The sequence below is a fragment of the Xiphias gladius genome, chromosome 20, assembly GCF_016859285.1.
Source record: "Xiphias gladius isolate SHS-SW01 ecotype Sanya breed wild chromosome 20, ASM1685928v1, whole genome shotgun sequence".
Classification (NCBI taxonomy): Eukaryota; Metazoa; Chordata; class Actinopteri; order Istiophoriformes; family Xiphiidae; genus Xiphias; species Xiphias gladius.
In genome coordinates this window covers 16,914,521-16,926,444 of record NC_053419.1, presented here as the reverse complement: position 1 = coordinate 16,926,444, position 11,924 = coordinate 16,914,521, and the positions used below count along the sequence as shown (strand labels likewise).

General features: G+C 39.4%; 1 long non-coding RNA gene across 1 annotated transcript; it reads right to left on the bottom strand.

Annotated features, from left to right (window-relative positions):
* Positions 1-319: 319 nt before the first annotated feature.
* LOC120806112 lies at positions 320-7,612 on the bottom strand. Its single transcript, XR_005709638.1, has 3 exons — positions 7,375-7,612; positions 1,184-1,394; positions 320-1,084 (listed from the first exon to the last, which is right to left on the bottom strand). It is a non-coding gene; the product is annotated as an uncharacterized LOC120806112 (long non-coding RNA).
* Positions 7,613-11,924: the final 4,312 nt, after the last annotated feature.

Below are 11,924 nucleotides of genomic sequence, written 5' to 3'. Positions count from 1 at the left end.
AACAGCTCAACTACATGGCCAAAATAACAACAATAAAGTCCATAAAAATGCACTCAGACATGGGCACTTGCTCACATAAACAGATGCTTACAGTCTACAACAGCTGCACAAGTGTTGGCATCAGCAGGCACGTAGTCTATAGTATCTAACGACGAGTAGTTTTTCTATTTACATGATGAAAAAAAAAAAAAACTCTGGTGTCCCACAGCCTCAGTCTCTGTGTAAGTTAAGAGTGTAGACTATACTCATCTAAGCGGTCAAGGCTACAGAGCCCTCTGACACTGGATGTGGGCTTGCCTCCCCCCTGTTCACTGACACATCTATGTTTTCCGTCATTTGAGGTTTGACTGGTGCTCTTTTCGTATGTCATCTCTTGAGCTCTCTACTTCTGCAGTGGTTTAATGGCACCTGACTACAGAATCAGCACCACCAACTGTTTTTCCTCAGTGAACCAATTTTCTGGAAATTTGGGTAAAATTTGCGTAAGTTCTAGATGAAAACTTGACTAGATATGAAACAGAAAAAAGCTGCAAATCTTTCTCACATTAAGGAATTTTTACAGTAACCAGCAAATGATTGGTAATTAGTCGATTATTAAACCTGCCATTGATTCATTCTCGGCTGACTGAAAAATTGATCCTTTCGGCACCCTTACATTAACTCTTGTACCAAGTAGACAGCATGCAGCAGCGCCTCCCACAGGGATCACACTAAAGAAAACAGACATTTCCCTCCATCTAGCGGACTACATTTTTCCCTTCTTGGTTTTGTTACTTTCGTGTGGTACCCAGATGTACTGTGAGTCACTTTAACCTTTCCCAAGCACCTTGCCTTCACATAGCATTTAACCTCAAATATGACCGCTGGAGGTCTCCGCTGACCTCACGGTAGAGGTTAGAGGCTTCTTGTTATCTTGTAACTTGCACACACACACTCTCTCTCTCTCTCTCTCACATGCACACACGCACGAGCACACGCACAGACACAGATTTTGTTTCCCCCTGAGCAAAAGCCTCTCTACCTCCTGCATTAGCGAAGGCTGAATCCTGATTATCAGCAAAAGCGTTTTGAGAGGACAGCATGCCTAGGAAAGAGGGGAGCAAACACAAAGAAATGAAATAAACTGAGCTGCATGAGACTGACATGAGGCAAAATTAAATGTGAATATTATTATATTCGCAACCTTGGCTCTCTATCTACCGGCCCTTCATGTTGCTGATTCTGCCCTGCCTCCACCGCTCAAACACCTATTGATGAACTGTCAGCAGATGGTGTTCGTCATCTCCTTCATGGAACACATCTTTCCATCAATTACACTTAAAGGATTTTTCTGCTCTGAAGACCATTCCCGCATCTTTATTCTCCTCTCGTCCTTCCTGCAGCCCCAAAATCTGCTGTCAACACAGGGTCAAAGAGAGGAAATAACAGTCTGTGTCTGTGGATTTCAGAAGCTTCTATAAGCGGGAGGGAGTCTATTGAAGACTAGTTCCGTGACAAAACTACATCCACTATGTGTATCCAGAGAGTCACTTTAGAGAGACCAAATAATGTGATAATCTCAATGGTATTACTAGTTGAATGAAAATTTTTTTTTTTTTTTTTCAAAAGATTCTTTATCAGTAGGATCTATTACTTTGGATTCCTATACATTACAACATATACAACAAGATTCAATTTCCCCCCCAACATCCTCACAATCTAAAGTCTATCAGTACATGCCCACATGGGGGCTAAAACGATTAGAAAGGCACAGAGCACCACAGGTTTGTCTCAATCCAATTGAGCCTCACAATCTAGAGATAATATCTCTATAAACTACTGACTAACTGCAGGAAGAAGAATATCAGATAAGTGGGGGGTGTTATTAAATTCACTGAAAAAGTTTATTTCGTGGCCTTTCCAATTATCATTTATCTTCATTTGCATGCACAAATGCGATTTGGAAATCATCTGCTCTCAGGTTTTGACAAGGATTAATTTGTCACCGTGGGTAAGCAAACAAATGTATCGATATTATCCAAAGAATCTTGTCTTGTGCTGCTTTTACTATGATGTCAAATGCATGACAAATGCGTCATCCCACGAGAAGCTGCATATCTTCAGTCTCTCATCTGAATCCCTCTCTCTGGCTGACTCGCAGCTTTGATCCCACACACATGCAGCGGGGGTCCTCTTATGGGGTCTCGATCGGTAGATTATTTTATAACCACATCAAGGACGACATACAATATCCCTTTACCAGACCCACTCTTCTGCTCTCCAACATTAATCTGTCGGAACAAGCCAGGATTAATACTTTCCTAGAAATGCCAGCATACAATATGAACAAGTGATAGGGCAAAGGGAAACCTGATATCCTGCTACTGATCCACCTAAAGTCAAGGCCTCATACACAGCAGATAGTGTTGACAAATATGCACTGAGCCTGAATCAGTTGTACACTGGACTGATTTACAGGATATTATATTAAACCAAACACAATATTGCAAAGAGGTAAGGTGATTACTAGGGCTGCAATTATTTTCATCTTTGATTAATCTGCCAATAATTTATTTTCGATTAACTGAGTAACCGTGCAGTCTATGAAACATCAGAAAACATTCATCACAATCCTGTAAAGCCCATGGTGACATCATTAAATTTTTTTTTTTTTTTTCATTAACAGTCCAAAACCCAAAAATACTTATGTAAGACAAAGGAAAAGCAGCATTTTCTTACCTTTGAGAACATGGAACCATCAAATATTTGGCATTTGTGCTTGAAAAATGACTTCAACGAGTAGCCGATTATTTAAAAAGATGCCACTTCATATTTTGACGATCGGTTAATCAACTAATGAATTGATCTACCAATCTTGCAGCTCTAGATATTAAAGTGCAGTTTAAATGTAAAATGTCTCTTTGTGTCCTACTGTGCATTTGATAATATTAGTAAAAAAAAAATTTCTCCCCAAATATACTGTAGGCTAAATTGTTTAGTGGGTCATCGCATGCCTCTGCTCTCATTTGATCATGATTTCAGCTATCCAGTACGGACATCAAAACAAGTAAACATTTAAGAAAGAGAGAGAAGAAAATAACAAGACTAAGAGTCTATAGTCATGCTAAAGGGTCTGTGAGGCACAGCATTGCTTTGAGCTAAATGCTAAGTCGGGCATGCAAAAATGCTAATGTTTCGCAGGTATCGTATTTACCCTGTTCACCATCTTAGTTTAGTGTGTAGAATGCTAACGTGTGCTAATTAGCAGTAAACACAAAGTTAAGAAGTCACCAAAATGATAACAATTCGTCCTGAGGGGGACATGAACGTGTATACTACATTTCTTGACAATTCATCCAATAGTTGTTGAGATATTTCACTCAAAACCACGAAAGTGAACCTCATGGTGGTGCTAGATGAAAAGTCAGGGAACGTTTCAGGGTATACAGATAGATAGTAATGTAATAGCAATAGTAATGGGATCATCATATTTTTCACAAAAGGCACACAAGCTAAGTAATATAAGCATTACTTTAAAATGATTTTACCTTGTTTACCTCTGAATATTCTCTTGCTAACAACCAAGACTCCCTCTCCATTTATTTCCTTCATAGCACTAACTCCAAAAAACTCCCTACACATTCCACTCTGACACTGTCATAACTGCCAGACCAAGTGCAACATGTTGTGCAATTAGCTGCAATGTCCCTGACATTGCCGTGATCTGACACACAATACCCACCACTCTCCGCATTAGGATTCTCTACAACGTCGGCATTTTTGCCCTGTAATGAGGTCCCACTTAACTGTAGAGAGAGTATGTGTAATAATTAATTTCTGGACTCCCCATTTGAATGATGGAGCACCACACATATAGAAGGTTACTGACAATTTGAAAAGATGAATGGTCATTCTGATTAGATTGCAAAAGTGGTAATCAATTTATACTGAGTGGATTACCTGGGCTGTTCTATATTAAAGAACTATTATGCTTGCTTTTCAAACTAAATAATGAGTAAATAAGATTACGTTTGCACTCACACGTACACAATAATTAAATCCCTCATCTTTTTGCATGTGCAACGTGTGTAAATATAGCATTGTATAGTATTTCATATCATAATGGTATTAATATGTAGACCAATCTGTGCTTGAGTTCTTATAGCAGGAAAGCTGAACTGCTAGGTTTCCATTTTTAAACTGTAGTAGCAGCAGTTTATCAGTGTCAGAAAATGTCTTTGAGTAACCCCCCCACATCCGGCAGAACATTTTCTCACAATGAAAAGCGTGTGTGAAAATTTTCAGATTTTAAACACATAATTTGTTTTCTGTAGTGGGCAATTAGTATGAGTGTTTGAAAGCCATGATTGTGTTTTTGTAGAGGTTTTCACAAATTTGAATATCATATTTGAATGAAGCACAAACAGAAAGTAGATGTAGTATAAATTAATTACTTTCTCTGACCTCACTTTTATCCCCATTGCTGCAGAATGTGCTGAAATAAATATGAGAAAAAACTACCAAATCATCTGCTTGTACAACTTGGAGGGGCCTTGTAACCTTTAGCATTTTTATAACGTATAAAAATAGAAGAAATGACTCAATGTCATATGATAAGGCTGCACAAAATCAGTTCTGACTGGACTGTCAAAATTATGCTCAGGCATCGCCATTATCAAAGAAAATCAGGAACACAACTCCCATTACTCTTGTCCTTTCTGGCTTAGTATATGTAGAACATATTTAGAACATAAAACATATGTAGAGCACATTTCACTGCTTTAATTGAGTTCTAGTGTCACTATCACAACAGAACTCAAGAGATGATCTAAGAATCACATCACGTCCTCTCATTTATTCTTTTACCCCTGCTTGCATATTCAATGGAGTGTTGAATGCACTGTGCATATATAATCATTTCAGGATGCTGCGTCAATTACTGACTGATCATATACATCCTTCTGTAATTCTGTAATGAATAAAACAAATTAACTCCAACTGAGCATTTCTCATGTAGAACCATGACCCACACTGGATGCATGTGAGGCTATACTTCACGAGCAGCTATTATTCTAAAGAGGAGAGCACTCCATCTAATGTTTTTTTTCCTCCCCTCTTTTAACTTCTCAAGTGCATCTTTCTGCGCAGTCACTGGCCTCAGAGTGTGGTGTAACATGACCAGACATGTTTGTGTGCAGCATTAAAAGCCCCAGCTACTGATCCTGGCCAAAGTGACAGATCACCACCTTTCTGCACTCGCTACAGCCATGACCGGGAGCCCATCTGCTCTTGTTTGATCGGTTACAGGTTGATATTTGAATTAGTGTGTGATTAGCTATCGGTTAAATTAGTAAAAGGTCATTTTGCAGTCAAGTGGCCATATTTACTTTTAGGCCAACTGTCAATCCAAATTGATTGAAAAAAATCCAGTTGGGACTGTCACATGGAAAAATAAGCAACAGACTGATGCTTATTTTTTATTGTGGAATCATAATATTATGCATGTGATGTACTCCCTTTACATGGTGTGCCTTTTTATACATTTAAGAAATCCTTGTGGAAGAAATTAGTTTTGCACAATTCGTTTAAAACAAGCTTTTATGATGGAAACATGCTTTACAGCAGCTATAATTAATATTTTTATAACAACGTATGAATGTACACTACCTGCTCAGCACCAAACAGCAGACAGACACAGTCAGAGATTAATCAGTGAAAACAGTGTAGCATTTAGCAGCTGAAGGGCCAGACTCTTCCCTCAAGAGTTGGTAAATACCAAAAAATGAGCTAAAGGAAAGTGAATACTGGACTTGCATGGACCAGGTGGTGGCCAGAAACACGGTTCTACACTAATTAAACAGTTGCTCCTTAACTTCTGTGTTGTAGATAAGCAGCTGTTTGCTAACAAATTCATCAGGTCAACTTAGAACATAATGATATATCATGATTATTTTTAACTGCCTCCAAGTGGCCGAAAAAAAAATCACTTATTGCAGGTTTAAGTCTTGGAAAAACTCTGGAGCTAGTCTACTTAATTTTGTTCTTGACTATACTGTAGCTATCAACATGATCAACTCCTGAATCCAGCTCATCTCAACTCTCAACAAACCTCTCGCCTGTAAATTATGCTTTTCTTGTTTTGATGGCAAATTACACCGCACAGTAGTAGCCGGAACCTTGACTCTTAATAATATACGACTCTTAATGGTATAAGTCTGAAAATGGCTTAGTTTTAAAAAGGACAACGTGTCTCAGTCAGCCACCTCAAACAGGATGGATTTATGATATGACTAGAGAGTATAGACTTGACATCCGCCATCTAGGCTTTGACACTCCCAGCAATAATAAACCAAGGTCAGTTTGCCCCGTCTCGTAAGAACCAACTATTATGTGTACATCTTCTGTGAGTGGACCAGTGGGGCCAGTACTAACTACTGCGTGGTGGGACCTCAGAGCCTGAGGGAAATGTACCATGTGGCGATCACCTGCCACATTGGCCATATTGCATCAAAGCGCCTCCAACTAATAGTAACAGTGTTTTGTGAATTGAAATGATAAATCTGAACCCAATCCACCTGGTATGGAGGAGCAGTCAAAAATACATAACTATCAACCTGCGCATATGAGAATACGTAGCGCACAAGCACATGTAGGATATGGATAAAAGCTGATGATTGGAAACGATGGCAGGTGAAGGGAGCAGCGATGTAAAGCACAAAACAGAAGCTCTGCAATTTGGATGTGGTAAAAAGAAACCTTACGCTTCGAATGATCTCTAATGATATGCTGAATATTAACTGCAAGCAGAAGATGTTAATACCCCTATCATGAGAGTCACCAAAGCCACCTTGAGTTTCAGATGCAGGGAAATTGTGTTAATGTTTCCGTGCAAGAGAACGGCCATGTCCCCGGAGTCATTATGAAATATGAACCTCTACTAGAGACCCTCATTTTTGCACCAGGAACAACAGGAACAACCAATGGGAAAATATGCCACAAGACCAGCTCAGCTCGAATCACTCACAAGACCCAAACATGAGTTGGCCCTGCCCACAGTTTACCACTGTGTAGTATGAGGGCTTCATTATGCATGAATCAAGCAACCAGCCACTGAGAACTGACCTCTGCCACAACAATTAATTGATATTAATACGCAGTTAAGGACGGTTCAAGTCCTCCATTGCAGTGACATCAAAACAGACATTCGCAGTCAGAAGATCATCGGCGGAGAGCAGAAAACCAGCCAGGAGGAGGTCTGAGGCCCACAAACAAACAAACAAACAAACAAAGCAAACAAACAAACAAACAAACAAACAAAGAAACAAACACAGCCAAAACCTGAAGTTATGACCTGCGTGTTCGCACGGGCGGACAGTAAACAAGGTCTTAGCTCACCTTGGCGAGCCAGTGGTCCTCGTCCCCTCCAGAGGAACTCTTTGGAAAGTCGCTTCAGGCCCCAGCCTGAAGACAGCGTGACAGGGAGGGGGAAAAAAACAAAAAACAAAAAAACAAAACAAAACGCTGCTTCCAACGCGAAGTTAAAGTTTGTGACCGAAGCGTCCACCGCTGACCCGGCAGAGAGGCTTTGCTAGCTACTGGAAAGGACAAGCCCGCGAAAAAAAAAAAAGACAGGAACACGGGGAACCGCTGCGGAGGACGCACGTTTGCCTCCACAGAGATCCCGAGGTCACCAGACGGAACTGTTCGCGGCTGTGCTTGTTTCGTAGATGCTACAACAGCTGGCAGCGAGCTGGTGTCCAGTAGGTCAGTAAAGTTGGTGCATGAGCGGCGACTCAGGGCTGACCGGTTTCCTTCAACTAAGCAGACGTCCCTTGTTTTGCACCATTCACTGAAAGACGATACAAGATAGCAAACGTGTCAATGCCCAAAGCGAAACGGCCGCTGTGGATGGTTTTCAGCATGAAGTTGGGGGACGATTACAGTTTTGATTTCGCCGCTTTTTTTCCTCCATTGTAAATTCGGTCAGCTTTGCCTGCTCCATCAGTGGCTATATGCTATATGTAAAAACATTCAACACGGTTTCCCTTCTGGCCAACGGCGATGGAAGAAGTACTCGGCAGTGGTGGCGTGTAACTGAGTACATTTACTGAAGTACTGTGCTGAAGCATAATTTTTGTGCCACCTGTACTTTACTTGAGTTTTTTCCATTTTATGCTACTTTATGCTTCTATTCCACCACATTTCAGAGGGAAACTACTGTACTTTCTGCTCCACTACATTTATCGGACATACAGTAGTTATTTCACATAAAGCCACATGCGATAAGATAATAAAATTCAACACATTTTAAAAAGATTAAACCAATGGTTCTGAAGCCGGTGGTTTCACAAGTGGAAATGGAAATACTCGAGTAAAGTACAAATACCCCATAATTGCTTTAAAGTTCAATACACTTGGGTAAAGTACTACTTCCCACCACTGTCAGCCAACAGTCCAAAATTCAAAGATATTCAATTTAAAAAAAGATTTAAAAGAAAGAAAAGCAGGAAATTCTCTCTCAAAAGCCTAAATAAAGGACTTGAATGATGAATTGTTTATCAAAGCATCAAAAGTCAAGTACTCATTATGTCCCATTTTTATTGGGTTATATTAAGTCATTATTTTTGATGCCTGAGTATATGTGCTGGTCAAGGTGGTGCTCGTATTAAAAACACTGTTTGCTGCTGGGCAGTCGACAGTATAATCTATAACAATGCATCATATTTTATAAGATGATCATATATTTTGTAATTAAAGTCTTAATCTGCATAGCAACTGATGTTTGTATTTATGCCAGCATGTGATGAGAGTATTGAATTCTGATGTAGTGAAAGGAAATGACCTATGATTACGTAATTGTACCGCAGATCATGACATTGTGTGGGTTATATCATCAGCTTACAAAGGAAAAGAGCAGCCAGTTCTTAAGGTCTTTGTGAGAGAATGTTTTGCTTTCAGAGAAGTAGTCAAAACAATGAATAACTACAGCACAATATTGTTGGGTTATGTTTGATCTGAGGAAACGACCTCTGCGTCATTTTCAAGCATGAATGAACTGAATCTGGTCAGACAATCTGTCCCAAGTGAGGGCATCCAATTTTAACACCATACGCTGATGAAATAATAAAGTACATGTATGTGCGTATGCCAAATGGTAATTCTTACTTGCCACTAGTCCTGTCACCTAAACACATTTTCCCCCTCTTTCCTGGTGGGACATATGTGTTTTATGGCAGTTCTTTTGTGGTGCTGGAAGTAGGAAAAAGTGTATTTGAAAGATTCAATAACAGATTCTCTTCCAAATATGATGACACAGTTTCTCACAATTGCCTACAGACTTTATTTTGGACATTTTGTTCCACAGAAGTATGCTGAACCGCCTATTTCCATTCAGATGGCTGAGTCATTATTTTACAAAGAGGTGTTACATTTGGAAATGTGAGCATTTTGTCCCTGCTTATACATGTATAGTCTGGGCATTGCCGCCTGGTATGAATTACTAGGTCTGCAGGAACATTGTGTTTTTGCATTTTGTTACACGTGTGCCTAGATGGACTCAAATACTGGTAATTCAGTATCAGTTAGTCATCACTAAAGTAAACTGTAATCTGGTCAGTTGGAGGGCAAATGGATGTCAGAGGTTTCCCTCTGATTTAGAGCCCTGTCCCTGTCCCAGACTCCATAGACATGTGACACCTAAAGCCTCCTGTGTAACAGTAAATAATCCTGCCATCGTTAAACCCGGCCAGATTAAAGCAAATCTCGTATGAAATGACTTTTTGTTGTTGTTTCCATAACCATATTAAGGATAATATTATGATGCTCCCCTCGTTTTTCTTTTCTGTGTATCATCAGGACAAGGATGTGAACAGATTACAGAGCTGTTGTGGCCAGTACACACAGAGCAGAGTCCACAGCAAAGCTACAGTGGATGGAAGTCCGTCTGATTGACATAGCACATTCAGAAGTATAAAACATGTATTTGTAATTCAATGAGCTGAGTAGTTAATGACCTCTGCAGCCGGTTAAGTCTAAGCTCTGGAATCCTGAACCGTCTGTTAGATGATATAAGCTTTTATTTTTTTCCCAAATAAAATATGAAAGAGTTCTGATGTAATTCTATTATGGTACTGATATCGCTGCTAATACCTCTGTTAATGTCACTGTTATTGCCTCTCCTACTTCTAATGTAATGAAACCTATTACAAATACTATTTGTACAATTTTACTATATGACTTTATTGGAATGTTATGGTGTATGTGAAATAATAAACTGACCGTAATCTTAATAAAATGCCCTTTCATACTGGTCTCTGTACACTCAATGGCAGTCAGGCAGTGAACCGAGCAGATCTGTGATGTCCAAAAGATGCTGATGAGCAGCACATGCTGGGAATTAAAACGTGGAATATAATGTAATACAATATTGGGATACTTTATTGAACCCCACAAGAAAATTCTCCTTTTTCCCCCTTTTTCTCAGGGAGGTCAGATTCCAGGCTGGGCGACACAACAACACTGCTGCAGAAAGGGATAGGTATTGTATGGGAGTGCAGGTGCACCACGCTTTGCACATAAATTATGTGTGTCCTCAATGCATGGTCTGCAGAGTTCAATGTCATACATGGATGAAACTGTGGGCTATTGTTCCTTGTACAGTTTTTTTTTAACTAAAAATTTTCACACGATAATGGCTTTTTAATAACCATGCCTTTAAAAATTCTTCAGTGTGACATCATTTAAATTAGAAATTCCTAAATATTGGTTTATTGGTTATAATCTGCCTATCTTCCCAACAAGCATAAAGAGTGACGTTCCCTCCTACATCCAGTGCTTTTTATTTCTGCTCTAGCATGTCAAACATATAAACATGTCTTAAACTCTCTATTTCCCCTTCTTAGGTCAACAGATTAAGTTTCTCATCTGCGACACTCACAAGTCATATTGTGCAGTTTACTCAGATCCTCGCATGACAGATGTCTGATGCTGTCCTGATATAATCTGGCATTAAGGTTGGACCAATAGAGAGTTTGTATATTCTTTCTCTTTTTTTTTTTCAGAAATGAGTGCCGTCATAGTTGCCTTAAGTAGTAGACATTTGTGACCTCTTTTACACGCAAGCCCTAGATTCCGAGATCTGTTGTTGTAGTGCAGATGTGTGTCCGAATTCCTCATATGGCCTAAACTGAACTCTAATAAAACTAGTACTTAAGTTGAACAGTTGTTAAGGACAATCAACAGTATTTTTTGAGGATACTTTTCATACATTTATGTTATTTATACATAGTTCGTCAAATTGCTGGGTTACATAACATTGCATGTAATTCATAAAGAGACAGTATGAACAAAAAAGTATCCATTGCTTCATATATAGATGCTACAGTCTTGTACACTGCTGTGTACTGGCCACTGAGCAGCAAATCCTATAGATTGCAATCTTCAAAAAAAGAAAGTAAAGATAAAGAAAAAGGAAATTGTGGTGTCAACAATATCATTTAATTCTTAGGAAAAGTCATGAATATTAGGTAGAATAAGATTATTAGGTAGAATAAAACTGGAGCTTCACTATGAATGGGAAAGCCTCTTAAGGGCAAAAACATTAATATGTTTATAAAAAAGCCGTCTGCATGACCTGACATTCTCCCTCATGTTGCAGGACCTGCCCTCGTTGCACAGAAGCTATGTGGTAATCAAATGGTTTCCTGTTTTATCAGGAGGAAGTATTACATCACAGAATGAATGGACATGTACAGATGTGGTGTAAAAGAAGCCAACCAGACACTGATGGTCAGCCTGAAGTAATGACAGGCACACTCAGTGGCCATGTGGCTGTTATGCAGTCAGTCAAGCCACAGTAGCAAAGCTGCACAATTTTTAACCACATGTTTGACCCCAAAGGTGCATTAACAAATACATAAAATGTTTGCACTCATGAACTACAGTAT